Below are 20,904 nucleotides of genomic sequence, written 5' to 3'. Positions count from 1 at the left end.
GCTCCCGATGCAGGGGGCCAGGATCCAATCCCTGGTCAGGGAACTAGGTCCCACACGCCACAGCTAAAGATCTCGCGTGCCACAATGAAGAGCTGGTGGAGCCACATGAATTTTTTTTTTAAAAGAAAGAGAGAGGCTTGTGGACTGACTAGAGTGTATATCCTCTTTCTTAACTCTTCCTACTTAAAGTAAGTTCTTTTCACTTTATCTCCATAGACCAGAGGAAAAGAACAAATTCCCCCTGGAGAACCTAGCACAGAAAAGGGGTGCTTTTTTAAAACTACTTATTGAATGAATGAATGGGCACTGGAGATCCAATTCATGGTTGGCACTCAGGTCCCCAACTGCCAGTCCCATGCCCGTAGCAGACATCACAAATCAATTCCAGCATGCTGGGCCGTAGATCCCTGATTCAGTCTCTATATTCTTAAGTCAACAGCCCAGGCAGCCACCTCCAATCAACATCAGCATGGAAGAAGAGGTGAGATTTAGCTGAACCTGTTTTGCAGATGAGGAAATGGCAACTAAAGAAGGTCCAGTGAGAAGCCCATGGGGACCAGCTGGTATCCTCTGGCTGCCTGCTTCACCCAGCCTCTCCAGAAGTTCCAGAGAAGCCCTTGTCTGGCTGGGCAGGCCGGGGTGCCAGGGAGGAGCACAGCTGGGCAGCTGGCACGGGTCCCTTGCAGCATTGCCTGTCCGCGCCGCGTTCGCCACTCTGGCGACGTCCCTGCTGTTTTCCGTTGCCCTCTCCCCACAGCTGCTCTTTTGAAAGCCCTGCATGGGAAGCTGTTGATGCGTCTCTCTGTTCCCTTTTCAGACCATTGTCCTCTCATTGGCGCCAGCCGTGTTCTTCTCTTGGCCGCTTAATTAACAGTATTATTAATGCCAAGAGGAAAGAGTCACCCAGATCCTTTCTCATAGCAACTTGTGCTTGTGAGTATGAGCTGCGGGCAGACAGGAAGCAGGGGCTGATGCCAAGAGGTGCCCTCCTCCCCGCCCGTGGGGCCCTTCACTTGCCAATGCCCAGCTGGACCCCTTGGCTCCGACTCCCAGGGGCAGCCATTGGGGGTCAAGGAGATGAAAAGTGAAAGTGAAAGTCATTCAGTCAAGTCTGACTCTTTGTGATCCCATGGACTACACAGTCCATGAAATTCTCCAGGCCAGAATACCGGAGGGGGTAGCCTTTCCCTTCTTCAGGGGATTTTCCCAACACAAGGGATCGAACTCAGGTCTCCTTCATTGCAGGCAGTTTCTTTGCCAGCTCAGTCACCAGGGAAGGCCAAGAATACCAGAGTGTGTAGTATATTCCTTCTCCAGCAGATCTGCCCAAGCTGGGAATCGAAACGGGGTCTCCTGCATTGCAGGGGGATTCTTTACCAGCTGAGCTACCAGGGGAGCCCCAAGGAGGAGGTGGTTTGCAGCAAATCTGTCTGGAGGTCCCCAAGCCTGGTTAATAAACCCTGCTCTGAGCAATGGAAGCAAGTTAAATCTTTGGGGAGAGGGGCTAAGGCCCCACCCCTGGGATGAGGTGGAATACAGTCATGTCTTCTACATGCAGAGAAGCAGCAGAAGCAGATGGAAAACCTGCAAGGAGCTGTGTGACCTTGGGCCAACTCACCACTGTCTCTGTGCTCACCTTCTTCTCTGTAAAAAGTGCTGACCGCACGCATGTCCCTGGGCTAAGCCCCCTACGGCACTGTGGCACCCATCCCTAGTTCCAGCAATCTACTGCTACACTACACATCACCCCAAACCTTCGTGCCTTCACACAGTGACATTTTGTTTGCGCGTGAATCTGTGATCTGTGCAGGGCTCCGCAGGTAGAGTCCACCTCTGCTCCACACGGCATCAGCTGAGACAACTCAGCTATGGGGCGGGGGGGCAACTTTCAAAGGGGCTCACGTGCATGGCTGGCGGGTTGGCCCCCGCTGTGTGCCGGCAGCTGGGCTGGGCCTGTACATGGGACAGAGTGGGGCAGCGGGGAGGGAGTCTGTCTCCTCTCTGCAGGCTGCCTGGGCTTCCTCACAACACGGCGGCTGGGTTCTGAGGATAAATATCCAAAGAAAACCAGGCACAAGGACATGGCATTTTTATGGCCTAGCCTTGGAAGTCATAGCATCTCCTCCACTGTGCTCTGTTGGTTGAAAGTGAAAGTGTTAGCCGCTCAGTCATGTCTGACTCTGCCACCCCATGGACTGTAGCCCGCCAGGCTCCTCTGTCCATGACATTCTCCAGGTAAGAACACCGGAGTGGGTTGCCATTCTCTTCTCCAGGGGAATCTTCCCAACCTAGGGATCAAACCCGGTTGAGGCAATCACAAATGCCCACCCAGTTTCAAGGACAGGGGATTTAGACTCCACCTCTTGCTAAGGGACTGGAGAGGGATGGGAAATACTGTTGTGACCGTCTTTAGAAGATACAGTTGGTCACCTCCTTCAAGACAGCTGCAAGGTAGGTATGATTCTTATTCCCATTCTACAGATGAGGAAAACCGAGTTTCAGAGAAGTTAAGTAATCTCCCCAAGGTCACACAGCTAAGTGAATGAGCAAAGATTTGAACATATGCAACCTGACTTGAAAACTTAGGGCTTTGGTCTTTTTATTTTTCTTTTTTAGATGCAAAATTCTTCTAAGAAAAATCTTTCAGGGAAAGACCTGTAAAGGGAGGCAGGGAAGCGGTGAGGGGAAAGCCATGACCCCATTTGGTCTTCAGGAGGAGTCCTCGGCCATGGGATGGATGATGGACTTGGGGGGGGTGCAGCTGGACTGGGGGAGTCCTCCTGGGGCTGCAGAGCAGGGCAGGGCCATCCGCCCTGGTGCTCGGTGGGGATGGGCACTCCCGGTGGAAGATGGAGTGGAGGGTCCCTTGTCCTCAGGAAACGCCAACGAGACAGGCTCAGGGAGAGAGGAGCTGAGACGTGACAAAGAGCAGGTGACTCATCAGAGCGCCCCCCCTCACCCCCAAGCTGCCAACCGGGCTGCTCTGACGTCAGCCTGAGGCCTCTGTCTGCCCGATCGTCACTTCCCAGAATGCCTGGGCTGCTCCTTATGTGGTGGCTTTGACGTGAACATGTCTTTCCTATAAAAAGAAGAGTTTAAAAATAGCCAACTTGTCATGAGGTGTAGGGAAGACAGACACCCCCTCCCCACCCACAGGAGTGAGGTGGAAAGTCCCCATCGCTTGGCAAAGCCGTGCTCATCACTGCCACCCCCTCCTCACCACCCAGAGCCACTCAAGGCAAGTTCACAGAGATTTACTAAAGTCCTGAACTCAGGAATCTTCCTGCTACTTTAGGCAAATCATCCTGGTGATCAATAATATGACAGCCACCAACTTCTCTCTCTCTCTCCTCTTAGGGATCAGTGAGGCTGAGAAGAAATGCCTGAAGTCATCCAGGGGCCAGTTGGTATCCAGGAGAGCCCGTGGGGTGGGGGTGGTTAGTGCTCATAGACTGGTTCTGGTCACCGGTGCATCTGAGTTCAAGTCCTCTCCCTTTCCCTTCCTCACTGGGTTTGCACAAGTGATCAAACCTCTCTGGGCTTCAGTTTTCCCATCTGTAAAATGGGTCCTGATGAGAGTTGGACCATAAAGAAGGCTGAACCTGGATTAATTGATGCTTTTGAATTGTGGTACTGGAGAAAACCCTTGAGAGTCCCTTGGACAGCAAGGAGATCAAACCAGTCAATCCTAAAGGAAATCAACCCTGAATATTCATTGAAAGGACTGATGCTGAAGCTGAAGGTCCAATACTATGGCCACCTGACGTGAAGAGCCGACTCATTGGAAAAGATCCTGATGCTGAGAAAGACTGAAGGCAGGAGGAGAAGGGGATGACAGAGGACCAGATGGTTGGATGGCAACACCGACTCGATGGACATAAGTTTGCACAAATTCCATGAGATAATGAAGGACAGGGAAGCCTGGCGTGCTGCAGTCCATGGGGTCGAGAAGAGTCAGACAGGACTGAATGACTGAACAACAACAAAATGGGTCCCATAACACAGGGAGACAAGAGAGGCATTGGTGAAGAGGGGAGAGGAAGATGTGGAAACATCTAGAAGGTTGGAGCTAGAATCCCCCTCATCCATCTTGCAGGTCCAACGAGTGGCCTGCTTCCCATGCGGACACTCAGCAAAGAGCATGGCCCATGGGAACAGCCTGAGCACCTTCAAGCTGCTTGATGAATGTTCCATTTAGTGCAATAAACAACACAATTACTCAACTCCTGCAAACTCCACTCTGAGGGCGGGGGGCGGGGGCAGGCAGGATGGGCCTTCTGAGTCAACCCTGCTATTAATTAAGGCACTGAGGCACAGTTCTAGAAGCCTATGTCACACCTTCTCAGCTGCTGAAAGGGTGGGTGCGGGGGTGGGCGAAGATGGTATCTCGTGGCCCTTCATTATGGCGCCCACAAAGAAGGCACAGCCAGCGATGGCCTAAGAAAGATACCCTCCCCTTCGCGCACCACTGTCACTGCTGTTCTCTTGGTCCCAATAAATCCTCATGATGAAACAATGACAGCATCAGCGGCATCCAGTGCTTGGCTGGGTTTCCTCTCGGGTCTGGGGCTGAGCTGGCTGTTGGCTTATCGAGGCTGGCCTGGGCGACTCAGTTCTGTTCCACATGGCTCTTGTGCTCCAACAGGCTTTGTTGTCCAGTCGTTCAGTCACTCAGTCCTGTCCAACTCTTTGAGACCCCATGGACTGCAGCACACCAGGCCTCCCTGCCCTTTACCATCTCCCAGAGGTTGCTCAGACTCACGTCCATTGAGCAGTGATGCCATCCAACCATCTCATCTTACTGTCATCCCCTTCTCCTCCCACCCTCAATCTTTCCCAGCATCACGGTCTTTCCAATGAGTCCCCTCTTCAGGCTAGCCCGGACTTATTCTCATGGAAGCTGAACAGGAATCTGAGAAATGGTAGAACCAGCAGACCCTCATTAAAGCCAGCTTGGAACCGGCATAGTTCCATTTTCAGCACCGTCCTTGGCTAACACAAGTCACATGACCAAATCTAGATTTGAGGGATGGAAATAGACGTTGCCTCTTGATGGAAGAAGATGCAAAGCCACATCATAAAGAGGCACTGAGAGAGGAAGGAACCGGGAAAATGAATTGAGGTCTTTTCTAACACCTCCAGCCCCCTGGTATAGAACTTATGTGCGCCATCTTGGAATAGCACAGGCAACCTGGGTTCGCCACTTTCTATCCATGTGACATCTGATAAGTTGCCAACCTTGCTAAGCCTCTTTGCCTCACTTGCAAAATAAAATAAAAGGAATAAAAAATGGGATTGACCTTAGGGGCCATCATGAGAACTGAAAGACACGATGTATCTGAATTGCTGACCACACAGTATGTGCTCAGTAAATCTCTGCTCACCATCATCAATACCACCATCACAGACCAGTAACAAAGGGGTTGAAAACTTGACCTGAGTTTGCAGTCTGGCTCTGCCACTTGCCAGCTGGCAGTCCCTTAGCCCCTATGCCTCTCCATTTCCTTATCTGTAAAGTGAGGATATTAATACACACTGCCTCCAAGAGCATGGTATGATGCAATGAGATAATTCCTACAAGAGGCTTAGCTCAGTGGCTGGTACAACATTGTGTTCTTGGGAAATAGGGATGATTATGATTATTAATGTCCGTAAATAGGAATATTAATACTTATCTCAGAGAGTGGTTCTGAGGAACAATGAGGGTAAATGAATCCTGGAGACGCCTTGGAGGCCAGGAAAGGCTTGCATTTATCAATACTGTTTGAATCTTATGAGACAGAAACACAAGTCCAAAGCTTGTGTTTGAGCTTAAGCGAAGCAAAAGATGTTCTTGGCTCTAGTCACCAAAAATTCTGTGAGGAAGACAGGTGCCAACCTGTCTTCCTCCAGGATGCCAACCTCACCTGGACACTTCCTTTGTCTTCATCTGCTTCTCTCTTTACTGGGCACCTTCTTTCTCTCAGACCTGCCTCTCCACAGAACAAAGGACAGCTCATCTCATGGAGGAAAAGAACTAGCCTTCATCCAGCCCCAAAGAAGAAATCCCAGAGAAAGCTCTGACTGGCCCAGTGTGGGTCACATGCCCATCTTTAGACCAATCACTGCAGTCAGTGGGTGGGACATTATGCCAGAGAGGGCTCTGATTGGCCCAGTGTGGGTCACATGCCCATCTTGAGATAATCACTGCAGTCAGTGGGTGGGACATTATGCCAGAGAGGGCTCTGATTGGCCCAGTGTGGGTCACATGCCCATCTTGAGTTAATCACTGCAGTCAGTGGGTGGGAGATTATGATTGGCAGCCCCCATCATAAGTGTTAAGATGCCTGGAAGGAAAAGGAAGTCGAATAAAAACAGGATACTTGCTTTGGTTCTGCCTGACACTCCCCAGTTCTGCCCGCCCACATTTCACAAGGGAGTCCCTTAAGTCTAAGCAAGGTCAAGAGACTCACTCAGAGGACTTCGCTGGTGGTTCAGTGATCAAGACTCCACACTTCCACAGCAGGGGTCAGATTCCACATGCAATACAGTGCAACCTCCAAAAAAAAGAGAGAGACTCACTCAGGTTACACAGCAGGAAAACAAACCCCCAGTCCTGACACTATGTGATGCTATTTCTCACAGGGAAGAGTCTCTTGTGCCTGGGCAGCCCTGCTCAGCACCTCGCCCAGCCTGGCTGAATTCCCCCTGCATCTTGGTCCCTATCCATGTGTCCCTGGCACAGTCACAGGACGAGCCGTGGCGTTCGGTTGCTCGCGCCTGGACCGGCTGCCCTCGCTCAGCACTGCCGGCCGTTCTGCTGAGTCTTGGAGTTGTCAAACATCTCAGAAGCAATCGCCCGCATATTTTAGGTCTAGCCAAGGCCGCCTGCCTTTGTCCAGCATCATTTGCTGTATATTCCAAGAGAAATTGGATCCACATGGACCAAATTCCTCTACACTCATCTCACACTGGCAAGGGTTTGGCACAAAAGAAATAAGGACTGTGGAAAGTCTTCTTCTCCTTCCCTGGGGACCTCCACAGCCTCCAGTGCCAAGGGGATGACAAGCTCCCGGCCGAAGGTGCAGTCTGTGCCGTCAAAGCCGAGACTCCTAGGGTCAGAGAAGGACAAAGGCCAGAGAAGAGGGAACCTGCTCCCCCGGCCTCCTGGGCTGGGGGAGGGATGGAGCACACACAGCCGGGCCACCTGGTGCCTGGAAGCAGGAGGCGTGGGGTCCAGGGCTCTATGCTCAGCTGTTAGACCAGCCTGGCACCCCACCCCACCCCACTCTGCTAGTCTTCAGCCAGGTGGCCATGGGCAAGCCTCAGTTTCCTCATCTGAAAAATGGGGATAAAAATGAAGTCGACCCCACGGGATAGTGGTTTAATCATAACAACGAGGTGAGGAATAAAAAAGTCAAGATTCGTCAATAGGAGTATTTGTGCTGTTGTGGGCTTCCCAGGTGGCTCGGTGGTAAAGAATCACCCGCCGGTGCAAGAGATGCAGGTTCCATCCTTGGGTCAGGAAGGACTAGGAAATGGCAACCGGCTCCAGTATTCTTGCTTGGAAAATTCCATGGACAGAGGAGCCTGGCGGGCTACAGTTCACAGGGTCGCAAAGTGTCGGACACGACTAAGGGACAACGCACACAGTTGTGCTGTTTCCACCACGGATCACTGACACCATCATTGTAACCATCATCCCCACTACCAACACCATTACCATGTCACCACCATCAACATCATTACATCATCACCATCATAATCGTCGTCACCAGCACCACCAGCACCATCACCGCCACCATCATTATGACCACCTTCGTCATCCCATCATTACCATCGTCAACGCCATCTTCGCCACCATCACCATTAGGCAAAGCCTAATCGTCAGGCCGGGCTTCCCTTGTAGCTCAGTCAGTAAAGAATCTGCCTGCAATGCAGGAGACCTTGGTTTGATTCCTGGGTCGGGAAGATCCCCTGGAGAAGGAAATGGCAACCCACTCCAGTATTCTTCTCTGGAGAATCTCAGTAATCTTCTCTGGATTGAACCCACGTCTCCTGCACTGGCAGGCAGATTCTTTGCTGTTGAGCCACCGAGGAAACAGCCACTAAATTCTAGCCAGACAGCACAGCCTGCAGAAGGTTCTGGACTTCTTGGTTAAACCAGGAGTTGAGTAAGAACTGGAAAGAGATGTTAAAGTCACATTAGCACCCACAGGAGTCTTCCCCTGATGTCATGGAACTGGGAGGAAATAGCCGTCTCGCTAGGGAATTCAAACCGATTCATCTCATGTCCCGCCCAGGGGACAGCACCCCACTCTTCAAGACACACTGGCAGGTATGATGTGCCGCATGGGGAGCTTGGGGCAGGACTCTGTCTCCCCAGCGTCCTCTCTGAGCCGAGCCAGTCCCACACGTTTAGAAGGTTCGCTGTTTTTTACGGCCGAAGTTACATCATGTGTCCTCTGAAGCAGACATTCCTAGTGTAAATCCCTGCTCCGCCCTTTCCCGTCTATTTGAAGGACCTCGCTTCCTCAACTATACAAGGCTGGGTTGTAGCAAAGGACCTCAGAGGACCCTTCCCTTCCTATCCTGAGCGGGGGGTCGCAGGGCTTGGAGCCCACAGATCTGTCTTCCACCTGGCAGAGCCACCCACCCTGACCGAGAGCGTCGGGGCTCCCCTGCGGTGAGCTGGAAGCTGCACGCTTGGACCTCGGTGTGGACGGCGGCCTCCGCCCTGTGCCCGGCGCCCGCGGAGTCTGAGCTGTGCTTTCTGAGCACGGAGCCTGGCACAAGCGGAGTCGGTGCCAACACGGGCTGGGTATGACTCAACGCTCTCTCCCGCCCCCTCCCAAAGTGCAGTTGCCTTGGGCAGGAGGGGGCTTGGAGAGGGAGTCCGGGCAGGCTGGACGCCCGGAGGGGCCAGACCCCATGCCCACCAGCTCCCGTGACGCTCCTTTTAGAGCTGTAGGCTTCGTGACAGAGCATTTGGCTGGAACCTCCACAACTAAATAATTTCAGAGAGAATGCAGATGACACCGAAAAATGAGCTGCAGATGGTGCCTGCCGCCCAAAAGAGGGCCTCCCAGGCCCCTCCCGGGTCCTGCGTCAGCACCCCTCAGGCCCCGCTCCCATCCGGCTGGCCCACTTTGGCCTGGAGGAGGTGCCCTGGGGAAGGGGCAGCAAAGTGGGGATGGCCCAGCTGCGTTCCTGCGCAGAAGAGAGGAGGGAGGGGGCAGAGCTGCCTGTCACCCACCCGCTGACCTCCTGGGTGCCAGGCCCTGCCCTGGGACACTAGAGGGACTTCATCTGATCCCTGTGGCCCAGGAGGGAAGCAGAGAACCCCAAAACCACAGTGCCTCAGGGGACGACTCTACGTGAGGCTGGCCCGCCTCACAGGGTCACCTCCAACCACCCTGTCCTCTCTCCCCTGCTCTAACTGCACTGGCCTCTTCGCTGTTCTTGCACACAGCAGGCACTTCCTGCCCCAGGGCCTTTGCAACTTGCCCGTTCCTGGGCCTGGAGGGCGCTTTCAAATTGCACCCCTTCAAAAGAACTTCTCTCATCACCTGGAGCAATCCCAGCCTTTCATTCCTTATTAAAGCACACCATTTATGTCCTTCGTACATGTCTTCACAGTTAGGAACAATGCATTAGTGTGTGTTTACTCCTCCTGCGCAGAACTAGGGAAGTTTATTCATCTGTGTTTCTCTAGGACTTGGCACCATGCCCTGGAATATAGAGGTACTCAGGTATTTATGGGATGGAGAGGAGTTTGGCTGCTTAAAGAAGCAAAGAAAAGGCCATCTGAGCAGGGTTCTGAACAGTGAGTTCAACAGGTGGAGGGAAAAGAGGTGATGAGGCAGAAAAGGCAGTGAGGTGTGAGCAGGCAGGCCTGCAGCAGTCTGGTCTGGTGGTTCCGGACACACAGGGAAGCATCGAATGGCCTGGGCTTAAACCCGGTTACCCCATTCACAGTGACTCTGGGGGAGTCACTTCAGTTCTCTGAGCTGTTTCCTCATCGCTAAGATGATGGGGTGGAGGAAGGGGGATCTGGGGAGAAGACACACAGTCTTGGCCCTGCACTTAACACACAGTCAGCTGGATAAGCAAAGTCGCTATTGTTTTCATGTAGAGACTCAGCTGAAGAACTTCTAGGACCCAGGCCTGGGAAGGAAGGAAGGGAGGGATGGAGGAAGAAGGAAGTGGGGTGGGAAGGAAGGAAAGAGGGAGGGAACAGAGGAGGAAGGGAAGGAAGGGAGGAGGGAGGGAAGGAAGGGAGGAGAGGGGGAAGGAAGGGAAGAAGAAGGGAAGGAAGGGAAGAGGGAGAGAAGGGGGTAGAGAGGGAACAGAGGAGGGAGGGAAGAAAGAGGAAAATCTGGCACATCTCATCCATGAGGCCAGGCTGTCAGGGATCCTTTGGCTCCGTACAAAGAGCCAAGTTCCAAGGAGCAATCTTGGCTGGGGGCCTGGCCCAGGAATCATCCTGTTGCGGGGGGTGGGATTTAGAGTCACATGACCTTGGGGCTCTCCTCTGGGGCCTCTGGCTCAAACCTCCACCTCTGCCTTCACTGCTCCTCCTCCAGGTTCTAGGCTTTGGCAGCTTCCCCCTGAGACCGTCTCTAACTCCAAAGCCTTCGCCCAGGTCATGACCTCTTCCTAGAATGCCCTTTCTTGAGCTGTTGAAATGCTCAGCAAATTCGCAGCCCGTCTCTGATGACACATCGGTCAGGGGCTGTCACTTACGTCCCACCCTCTGGCCACCTACCAAGGGGTGATGAGAGCTGTGGCCTCTGGCTTCAGGGTGTGAGCAGGGCATGGCCCGAACAGTGAATCTAGGCTGAAAGAAGGGCCCCGTCCCCCAGATCCGAAGTCCCTCAGGACTAGGATCGGGTCAGTCACGCCTGGCACAGAGAACATAGTCAGCCAACATGAGGCATAAGTAAACGAACTTATTGAACTACAGGAGTCAGGATTGTAACTGACCTCTGTAAACTCGATCCCAGTGCTTCCCTGGTGGCTCAGTAGTCAAGAATCCACCTACCAATGCAGGAGACGGGGATTCAATCCCTGGATCGGGAAGATCCCCTGGAAGAAGGCATGGCAACCCACTCCGGTATTCTTGCCTGGGAAATCCCATGGACAGAGAAGCCTGGCAGGCTACAGTCCTTGGGGTTACCAAGAGTCAGACATAACTGAGCGACTAAACAGTGACAAACTCAATCCCGCTTCTGTTCCTCACTAGCACCCCATCCCCGTGAGGCAAATCTGATGACCTCCAATCCAATCTGGAGGATGCTGAGGTCCAGGAAGGTCCCAGTCTGGCCATCCATGACCTCACCTGGGCCCCTGCTCCTCCATGGGCCTCAGTTTCCCGCTCTGAAAGGGAAACAGTGTCCTCCGGAACAGGGCCAACTTCTCAAGCTTGTGACATGTCCAGTCTACACACCCCATGCTCTCCAGAGTCCCACAGTTGGTTTAACATTTTGCTGTTGCTGTCTTTAAATTCCTGATAGTTTTATCTGAGAACATGTTTTGTCAAGTGAAGTCTCTCGGGACAAAGGAGCACGCATGCAAGCAGACGAGATACATATAATATGGGTGTCCACTGCTGTTTGTTGCTATGCGGTACCCGTGTAGCTTTCACGATGCCCCATGAGCAGAGTTCAAGTGGACACCTCCTAAGCATGGGGATTCAACAAGAAGCAAATCAAGTGCAAGGTGAGGAGTTTGCATCTAAGATTGAGTAAGCAGAGGAGGTTGCCAGGCAGGAGAAGCCCCCTTTCCCACCCGAACTTACTTCACATGCAGCAGGAAGGCACTATGAAAGAGACAGCCAAGGGGTCTTAGTAACCTTCCTGACTCGTGTTTACTGATGCCGAAAACGGCGGCAAAGGAAAGGGAGAGTAACTTACTACTACTCCTTCTTTCAGTAAGCCTCTCTCCAAAGGCAGGGTCTTGGAAGAATGTGTGTGTATCGAGAAGTGAAAGGAAAACAGCCGGGTTCGTTTTTTTGAGCAGCATTTCCACAGTTCTGGTTACAATGCATTTGTACCAACTACAAATGCAAGTTGTGTAATTTCAATGATTCCGCACATAAACACTCTTGTATTTGTGCTTTGAACTGGTGTTGCACAACATGAAACTGAGTGGTGAAATTCACGCTAATAACTTAAAAGTATAATTTTTCTTCACTTAGACCCACATTAAATAGCAAAGAAAAAACACCAGCAGTCGGAGGAGCCACCACAGCAGAAAGGGAGAAGCTCTGCATGTCAGTGCCTTTTTTGTGGGTTTTGCTTCCTGCTCTTTGAACAAGGGGCCCATGTTCTTATTCTGCACTGGGCCCCCAGAGCTGTGTAGCCAGCCTGTCCCCAGTGGCCAAGAAGCCAGCCCAGCTGTGTCTGAGCTCACCGCCCGCCACCCTTGGCCTTCCATCTCTGTCGGAAGCTGGCCTGGCCACCCTGCCCTCCGTGCTACATGGGGTCAACTGCCATCAGGACAGTTGCTGGGGATGGGACTCTCAACCTGAGTTTCACCACCTGGCCCAGAAGCCGGCATGTCAGACCCCACATCCAGAGAGTCAGGTCAGAGCATCCCGATGGGGACCAGGGCCTCTGCGGCCTTTCACACGCCCCCCGTCCTCGCTCTGAGCGGTCCAGCTGTGCAGTAAACCCTGGTCTCCCGACCCCAGAAAGAAAAGCCACTTGGTTTCAGAGCCTGGGCTGCTGCAGGCTTTCTGCATCCAGCTCAGTAACTCCAGTCCTGCAGGAAGCCCTCCCAAGGAATCCCTGAGCCCACTTTACAGCTGAGAAAATGGAGGCCCTGGAGGCAAGAGTCTGGCCCGCCCAAGGTCACACGACCAGCAGAAGGTCCCACAGGACTCAAATCCCACGCAACACCCCAGTATCCACACAGCGCTCGTCCAGCCCCAAATGGGGCCAGACTCTGGGCCCACTGACCGTTCGGGCCCTGCCTTGCCTTCCATGAAGTCACTTCACGGCCAGACCCGTCTCTTCATCTTCAAGCTGACCATGACCATGGTGTCCACTTCACAAGCCTATCACTATTCCATCGCCACGTCCACCTTTAACACAACACAGGGAAGGGATTCTAAGAAAACCTGAGTGTTTGGTGTGTGTAACACGGGCTTCCTCATCTGTAAACAAGGTGTGCATGCTAAGTCACTCCATCGTGTCCAACTCTTTGCGACCCAGTGGACTGTAGCCTGCCAGGCTCCTCTGTCCATGGGATTCTCCAGACAAGAACACTGGAGTGTTGTCACTGGAGAGGTTGTCATGCCCTCCTCCAGGGGATCTTCTGACCCAGGGATCAAACCTGTGTCTCTTATGTCTCCTGCATTGGCAGGCAGGTTCTTTACAACAAGTGCCACATGGGAAGCCCCATAAACAAGGTGTGATGACCCCACAAACCTCCAAGTACCTGTAGACACAGGTACAGCCAGTTACCCCACACGTCTCAGCGTGAGGGCCGTGGGGCAGAGGCTTGCTCTGCTGTTCCCTGTTGGGTCCCTGAGACCTGAAGCAGCGTCTGGCATGCTCAATAACTATTTGAGCATGAATGAACTGTTTGCAAAGGAACAAGTGAATGAACGAATTATAGCAATAAAGGATCATATTCTGTTACATGCAATCCTGAAATCCAAAAGGGCTCTAAAAACAGACAGCTGTCAGATTCGCATGCCTGGAGGTCTTCAGCCTGCTAATGAGAGTATTCTGATGGTTTCTAACATTTGACAGCAGCCCCACCACCACCCAGGAGCAGGGTGGGGTGGGTCACAGAGCACACAGTATTAGTCCCGTCTGTGTGTGTGTGTGTGTGTGAGTGTGTGTGTGCACGCGTGCGCATGTGCACACTCAGTCGTGTCCGGTATAGGTCCTACCTTACCCAAATTTCTAAGTTCTCCCAAATTCTGGATTCAGAAACACAGCTGGCCCCAAGGGTTGGATGCAAGACGGTAACAGTACCTATATGAAAAACATTCAACCCAGTACATTGTAAATACAATATAACAGTTACAGGTGATAACCAGCCACTATGGACTCCCAATCACCCCATCTCACAGATGGGTAAGTCAAGGCTCCCAGAAGCAAGGTCCTCAGTAGTGTGGGGGTTGGTGGGGCACAAGCAGCCTTGTCAGCTCTTGTCAGGGACTCCGCTCTGCTCCTCCCCCGCCTGGCCTTGGAGCCTCAGAGAGAGCCCTTTGTCCTCCGAGAGGCTCAAAACTCCTGAGGGTTCCTCGATGGGACAAAGGCTGCTTGGGGTGGCTGGCAGGGCTCCAGAGGCACAGCAGGAAGAATGTGCTCCCGCAGGTGAGATTCCCGTGGGTCTGGCTCCCCCAACACAGCGGGATAGGCAGTCATGGTAGGGTGAGGGTGGTGGCCTCAGGGCCCGGAGACAATGACCCCCATCCCCACAGCTCCCCAGCCCCTACTCCAGCCCCCAACCCACCGGCCGGATCTGCAGGGCTCCAGCCCCAGGAGGAGCCATCCCTACCTCCCAACAGTGGGCAGGAGGGGGGCTGCAGGGAGCACCCACCTGGCCCAGGCCAAGAGAGGGTAGGCACTAAAATCAGGAGACAACTCCTCCCCAGCCTCTCCTCCCAGCCTCCTTAGCCAACAGCAGCCCAAAGGATGGGAGATTTGACCACGCCCTGTCCTTAGAGGACAGAGCATTTACCTAGTGAGCACTGTATGCGGGGCACAGAGCAGGGCAGGCAGAACAAGACAAGACCTGACGCCTTAACCCGAACGACCCAAACTGCACCTGTGCCCTGCCTCAGGCAGGCTGTGTCCTCAGGTAAGTGGCCATGCCTCTCTGAGCGTCATCTGTATCATCCATTAGGGGCTGGCCAGTCCTGGCCCTGTGCTGAGCATGATTGACTCCTCATGGTCCCAGGAGGGGGAGCTGCCACATGCTGCCCAGGTGACCTCAGCCAAGTGGCTTCACCTCAACTTCCTTCTCCAGAAAAAGGGGCTCATAATAGAGCCAGCCTTCAGTGCTGTCAATGTAACTCATCTGTGGAAGTAAAATGCTTTGCTCAAGCCCCTGCACATTGCATCACGTGAGTGTTTCCTGTTATTGTTTATTATCACTAGGTCTGTTTTGAAAGGGCTTCCCAGGTTGCTCAGTGATAAAGAATCGGTCTGCCAATGGAGACACAGGACACCCAGGTTCGATCCCTGGGTTGGGAAGATCTCCTGGAGGAGGGCATGGCAACCCACTCCAGTATTCTTGCCTGAAAAATCCCAAGGACAGAGGAGCCTGGCAGGCTATGGTCCTTGGGGTTGCAGAGTCGGACACAACTGAGCAACTGAGCACCCCAAACCATTGACCAAAAAAGTAGAGCCCCCAGCTCACGTCAGGGAGCATCACAGCTGTTTCCCTGGAGCCTCCAGGAGTCCCCTTCCCCACATCCCCGGACCCTGGAGCTGTCCCCTGGGGCCTGGCAGCCTCTGCACTCACACAGACATCACACAGATCTTTGTGTCACTCCCTTCAGTAAAATAAAGTGAGGGGAATGGCTGAGAACTAGTGAACCCTGAGGAGAGCCAGAGAGTCAGAGACCCCGGACATGCATCAGGCCCAGGGAATCAGGTAGCAAGTGGGGTCAGAATGCAAACTCTGGGAGCCCAGGAGAGAACAGTGAGACAGAGAGGATGTTTTTTCAGTGATTGTCTGCAGATGCACCAGAGGACAGGGACCAGTTTCTGAAAGCCCCTTGCTGCTCTGCCTCTCTACAAACTCTGAGCCCATCAAAATATGGTCGTCCTGACCACCACAGGGCCTTTGCACATGCTTTCACTCTGTCCAGATATCTGCTTGGCTCACTCCCCAACTTTCTCAGTCTCTTCCCCAGGCCTTCTCCGACGAGGCATTCCCAAGCCACCCTACTTCTTTCCCCAGCTGTATTAGTCTCCTGATAGAATTCACTCGAGACCTGTGGTGGGTTTTGTCACCACAGCCATGAGTGTATTTATACATCAGCCAGAGTCTGAGTCTTAGCAGTCAGCTCTCACCCCCAGACATGAGCCCTGTTCTCCATCCATTAACCCAACAAGGGGGGCTTGGAGCAGGAAAGCGGGAACCACCAAGGGCCCCTCTTATTCAGCCTGTATCTAGTGCAGTCCTACTGTGTGCCAGGCCTTGTGCCAGTTACTGCAGATACAGAGCTGAACAAAACAAGCTTCTGCGTGGCGCTGCCCTGCCCTCCAGTTAGCCTGGGACTATGTCTGAAGACAAGGAACAGTTAGTGACAGGAGGCAGGGTATTTGGTTCTGGCTCTGTGGCTGCCCGGCTGCCTGACCTTGAACTGGACATTCTGAGCCTCCGAGTCTTCGCGTGTAAAATAGAGAGGTTGAGCAACATTTCTGGGAAGTCTGGGGCAAGATGGCACATGAGGTGCCCAAATGAGCCTTGAGCAATCCCCAGCCTCCTAGTGATGAAGTCACTCCTTTTTCAACTCTCTCCAAGCCCTTTCCATTGCTGGAAGGAGGATGTCTCCGCTCACTGCTACTCCGTCTCTAACATCTTACTCAGGCAAGTTGACCTCATTTTCAAAAAAGACAGAAGTTCTCAGGCCGGGGGCCTTCAGCAGGAAACAGTGACACTATCCTGCTGTCCATGGGGCCCCAAAGAGTTGGACAGAACTTAGTGACTAAACTGCGGCAGCATTTTTTTTTGAGAGTTTTTATGTGAACCATTTTTAGAGTCTTTTCTGAATTTGTTACAATATTGTTTCTATTTTATGTTTTGGTTTTTTTGCCCCAAGATATGAGGGATCTTAGCTCCCCGACCAGGGATCAAACCCACACCCCCTGCATGGACAGGCAAAGTCTTAACCACTCAACCTCCAGGAAAGTCCCTCAAGGCAAATAAATTCTAATTTATTTTACAATTATGGAGGACACACTATAATCTCTTCTAGACTCCCTCTCTTGTCCATTCTTCAGAAAGAGCTTACCAAAATTTCCACCCTAGCTTAAAATTTATACATGTAGCAGAAAAGGGGCAACAAAATCAATAGACTAGAGGGTTCAAAAATAACCCCCTACAAATATGGTTAAATGATTTTCAACAGTGTTACCAAAACAGCCTATTGGAGGAATGGAAAAATCTCTTCAACCAATGGTTCTGGGAAAATGGAATATTCTAGAAATAAAGAACTCTTTTTTATTATTTTTCATTTTCTGCCCTGTGCTGCATGTGGGATCTTAGTCCCCTGACCAGGGATTGAAACTGCACCCCTTGCATTGGAAACGTGGAGAAAGAACCCTCACCTTTGCCATATGCAAACCTCAATCCAAATGTATCATGGAAAGCTCAACGTGAAAGCCAAACATAAAACCATAAAGCTACTAGAAGAAAGCAGAATCCCAGGGAAGACACAGGTGACTTTCGCCCTGAGAAACGATGAAATGTACTTTGGGGAACTTGTGGAATATTTAAACATTTACACTTCAGAGGACACCACAAGAAAACCACAGACTGGGAGAAAACACTTGCAACACATGGAGAAGGGACTTGTGTCCAGAATATATAAAGAACTTTTAGAATTCAATAACAAAAAGACATGCAATCGTACAAATAATTGGGCAAAGGATCTGAACAGACATTTCACCAAAAAAAAAGATATTCAGCAAGCAAATAAACACATGAAAATACACACAACATCATTAGGGAAATAAAAGTTACAACCTCAATAAGATATCACTGCACACACACTAGAATGGCCAAGTTAAAAAGACAGATAGTAAAAAGTGTGGGCAAGGATGTTAGAAGGAACTTGGAGCTTTCAGATGTCACCAGTGAGAATGCAAAGTGGCACAACCACTTTTGAAAAATGGTTTGACAGTTTTTTAAGAAGGAAAACATAGACCTCTTATATGACCCACCCAAAAACTTGGTGGCTCCAACGATAAAGAATCTGTCTGCAATGCAGGAGACCAGGGTTCTATCCCTGGGTTGGGAAGATCCCCTGGAGAAAGAAATGGCAACCCACTCCAACATTCTTGCCTGGAAAATCCCATGGACAGGGGAGCCTGGGGGGTTACAGTCCATGGGGTCGCAAAGAGTCAGACACAACTGAAGCGACTAAGTATACAAGCACACAAAAAAAACTTGTACACAGATCTTTACACTAGCTTTATTCCTAGGATGGACAGACTGTGGTATATCCATATGATGAAATACTACTCAGCAATTCAGTGTTGTTTCACTGCCTACTCTGGGCTGAGACTCCCCTCTAGGAGGGAGCTGGGGACCCCAAGAGTCCCCTGCTGGTGGCACTGCCTCATGATGCCTGCCTGGGGATGTTGGTAGGACTCTTCCACTGACGTTACCACAGTCCCTGTGTGACTAGACTCTTTGATTTGCAGAGTGTGTTCTAAGCCTTTGCTTACATTATGCCCTCACTAGTATTTACAATTAATTTAACAGACACAATTTATTAATTTTCTCCCTAGAACAACACACGTTGATGTTTTTGAAAAGACCCTGATGCTGGGAAAGATTGTAGGCAGGAGGAGAAGGGGGTGACAGAGAATGAGATGGTTGGATGGCATCACCAGATCAATGGACATGAGTTTGAGTAAGCTCCGGGAGTTGGTGACAGACAGGGAGACCTGGCATGCTGCAGTCCATGGTGTTGCACAGTGTAGGACACAATTGAGCGACTGAACAACAAGTTTCTGTCTCTATGGCTTTGCCTTTTCTGGACATTTCATATAAATGGAATCATCTAATATGTGGACTTTTTAAAAAAAAATATGTGGACTTTTTGTGTCAGACTACTTAGTGTAATATTTTCAAAGTTCACGTTTCTATGGTTAAATAATATTCCATTGTATGAATATACCACGTTTTGTTTATCCATTCATCAACCAGTCGATGGTAAGACGGTGTTTCTGTTAATATGGAAAAACCAACCTGCCAGCCGCACCAGCCTGAAGCTTGAGTCCCACCCTGCCCTCCTCGGGGTGAATACACACCTCAGTGTGAAGCCCCATCTGTTTCACATGATCCCATGCCTTCCCCTCAGTATGCCAGTCAGTGGTCCCTTTGGTTCATGAATCCTCGGAGACGTGAACCCCTTCACTTTCTCATCCATGCGTTTCACACCGATCTGAAGGCTCTCAAATGCTCATCCCTCAGTGTTCATCATTCTCTCATCTTTCTTCCCTTCCTTGGGTACCAAACATGGTCATGTACCACTGTTGCTTTGAATAGGAGATCTTTCAAGCTTGAGGAGATTTTTGCGCTCCTCCAGATTATAGTGAATGGAGAGGTCACAGTCTTAAGACTTTACATTCTGACAAATACACTGTTGCATAACTGCTGACCCCTGAACCACAAGGGGTTTCAGGGTGCTGACTTGCCCTCAGTTGAAAATCTGCATGTAGTTGATAGTCACTTCTCCTTATATCTGTTCCTCCAAATCTGTGGTTCTGCATCATTGGATTCAACCAGTTCCAATTGTGTAGGACTGTAGTATTTACTATTGAAAAAAATTTGCCTGTAAGTAGACCCACACACTTCAAACCCATGTTGTCCAAGGGTCAACTCTATAAGAAAACTTTAAAAACTGAAGGGAAGAAAATACAACAAAATTTCTGCCAAATCAGGGTCTGTTGTATGCTGGGATGAATAAGGTGAACTCCTGTTCATCCTTCAAAACCCTACCTGGACATGACCGTTGGAGGAAGCCTTCCCTAAGCCTCCAATGTGGGGTTCATGAATCCCTGGGAGTGACATTCATCCCTTGTCCTACAGTGGGTGACTGGGCATATTCCCCTCACTGGTACCTGTCAATTTATTTGTCTTGTCTGTCTCCTCCCCACCACATCTCCCCCTTTGGAGACAAAGGGTCTGCTATGACCTCAAGTCTGAGGCTGTAGGTACCAGAGTGAACCTGCTGCCCAAAGGGAAGCCCATGGGACAGCCAGAGCTTTACAGGGCCTGTGAGCTAGTGCTCGTGGTAACCTTCGAGCTAGATGTGATTTACTCCATTTTATTTATTATTTAAATTTTTATTTATTTATTTTGGCTGTGCCTTGCAGCTTGCAAGATCTTTGTTCCCAGACCAGGGATTGAACCCAGGCAAGGATAGTGAAAGTGCAGAATCCTAACCACTAGGCCACCAGGGAATCCCCTCATTTGCTCCATCTTAGACATAAGAAAGAGCTTCCCTGGTGGCTCAAATGGTAAAGAATCTTCCTGTAATGTGGGAGACCCGGGTTCGATTCTTGGGTTGGGAAGATCCCCTGGAGAAGAGAATGGCAACCCACTTCAGCATCTTGCCTGGAAAATCCCACGGACAGAGGAGTAGGGCTGCAGTCCGTGGGTTGGCCAAGAGTTGGGCACACCTGAGCAGCTAACACCCACACATACACACAGACAAGAAAACGGAGGTGGGGTAAGCCACTTGTCCATGGCCCAGGGCTGCCAAGGAAGCAGCCCCCGATGCAGAACCGCCCACCTCCAAAACGCCAGCAGCCGCAACGTGAGCTGATCGACATGACGCTAACAGTTTATGTATATGGAGCCCTCCCACGTGCTGCGTCCACACAAACCGTCTCCTAGAGCAACTCCATGAGCGCTCATCTCACAGACGAGGAAATGGAGGTGCTGAGCACCTATAAAACCTGCCAGAGGCTAATGAAGCTTACTGGGATCCGAATGCTGGGACCTGAAAGAATAACCATTGCCCAGCACGGCCCCGTGCCCCTGCCTCCCTCCTGCACCAGCGGCTCTCAGCTCCAGGGGGCCAGGTCCTCCACAGGACATTGAGCAAAGCTTGGAGACGTCTGGAGTTGTCGCAAGGGGTTGGGGAGGAGAGATGCTACTGGTACTCAGCGGGGAGAGACCAGGAAGGACGCTGAATGCCCGACCGTGAACAGGACGGCT

The 20,904-nt window shown here is 51.4% G+C and overlaps 1 long non-coding RNA gene across 3 annotated transcripts in view; it reads right to left on the bottom strand.

Moving 5' to 3' along the window:
- Nucleotides 1-13,015, bottom strand: part of LOC122421615 — a 63,553-nt gene extending 50,538 nt beyond the window's left edge. Inside the window, exons 1-4 of one of the 3 annotated variants that reach the window (XR_006263527.1) lie at nt 11,895-13,000; nt 6,453-6,536; nt 5,907-6,326; nt 2,575-3,079 (exon numbers count right to left, since the gene is read on the bottom strand). This is a non-coding gene — a long non-coding RNA (uncharacterized LOC122421615). Of the gene's footprint in view, nt 1-2,574; nt 3,080-5,906; nt 6,327-6,452; nt 6,537-11,894 lie in introns of those variants that run through there. The other 2 variants (XR_006263528.1, XR_006263529.1) reach the window with 2 other exon arrangements.
- Between the last annotated feature and the right edge of the window lie 7,889 nt (nt 13,016-20,904).

The sequence above is a fragment of the Cervus canadensis genome, chromosome 1, assembly GCF_019320065.1.
Source record: "Cervus canadensis isolate Bull #8, Minnesota chromosome 1, ASM1932006v1, whole genome shotgun sequence".
NCBI classification, from domain to species: domain Eukaryota; kingdom Metazoa; phylum Chordata; class Mammalia; order Artiodactyla; family Cervidae; genus Cervus; species Cervus canadensis.
The sequence above is the reverse complement of the archived record's forward strand: the minus strand, read 5'-3'. Positions and strand labels throughout refer to the sequence as shown.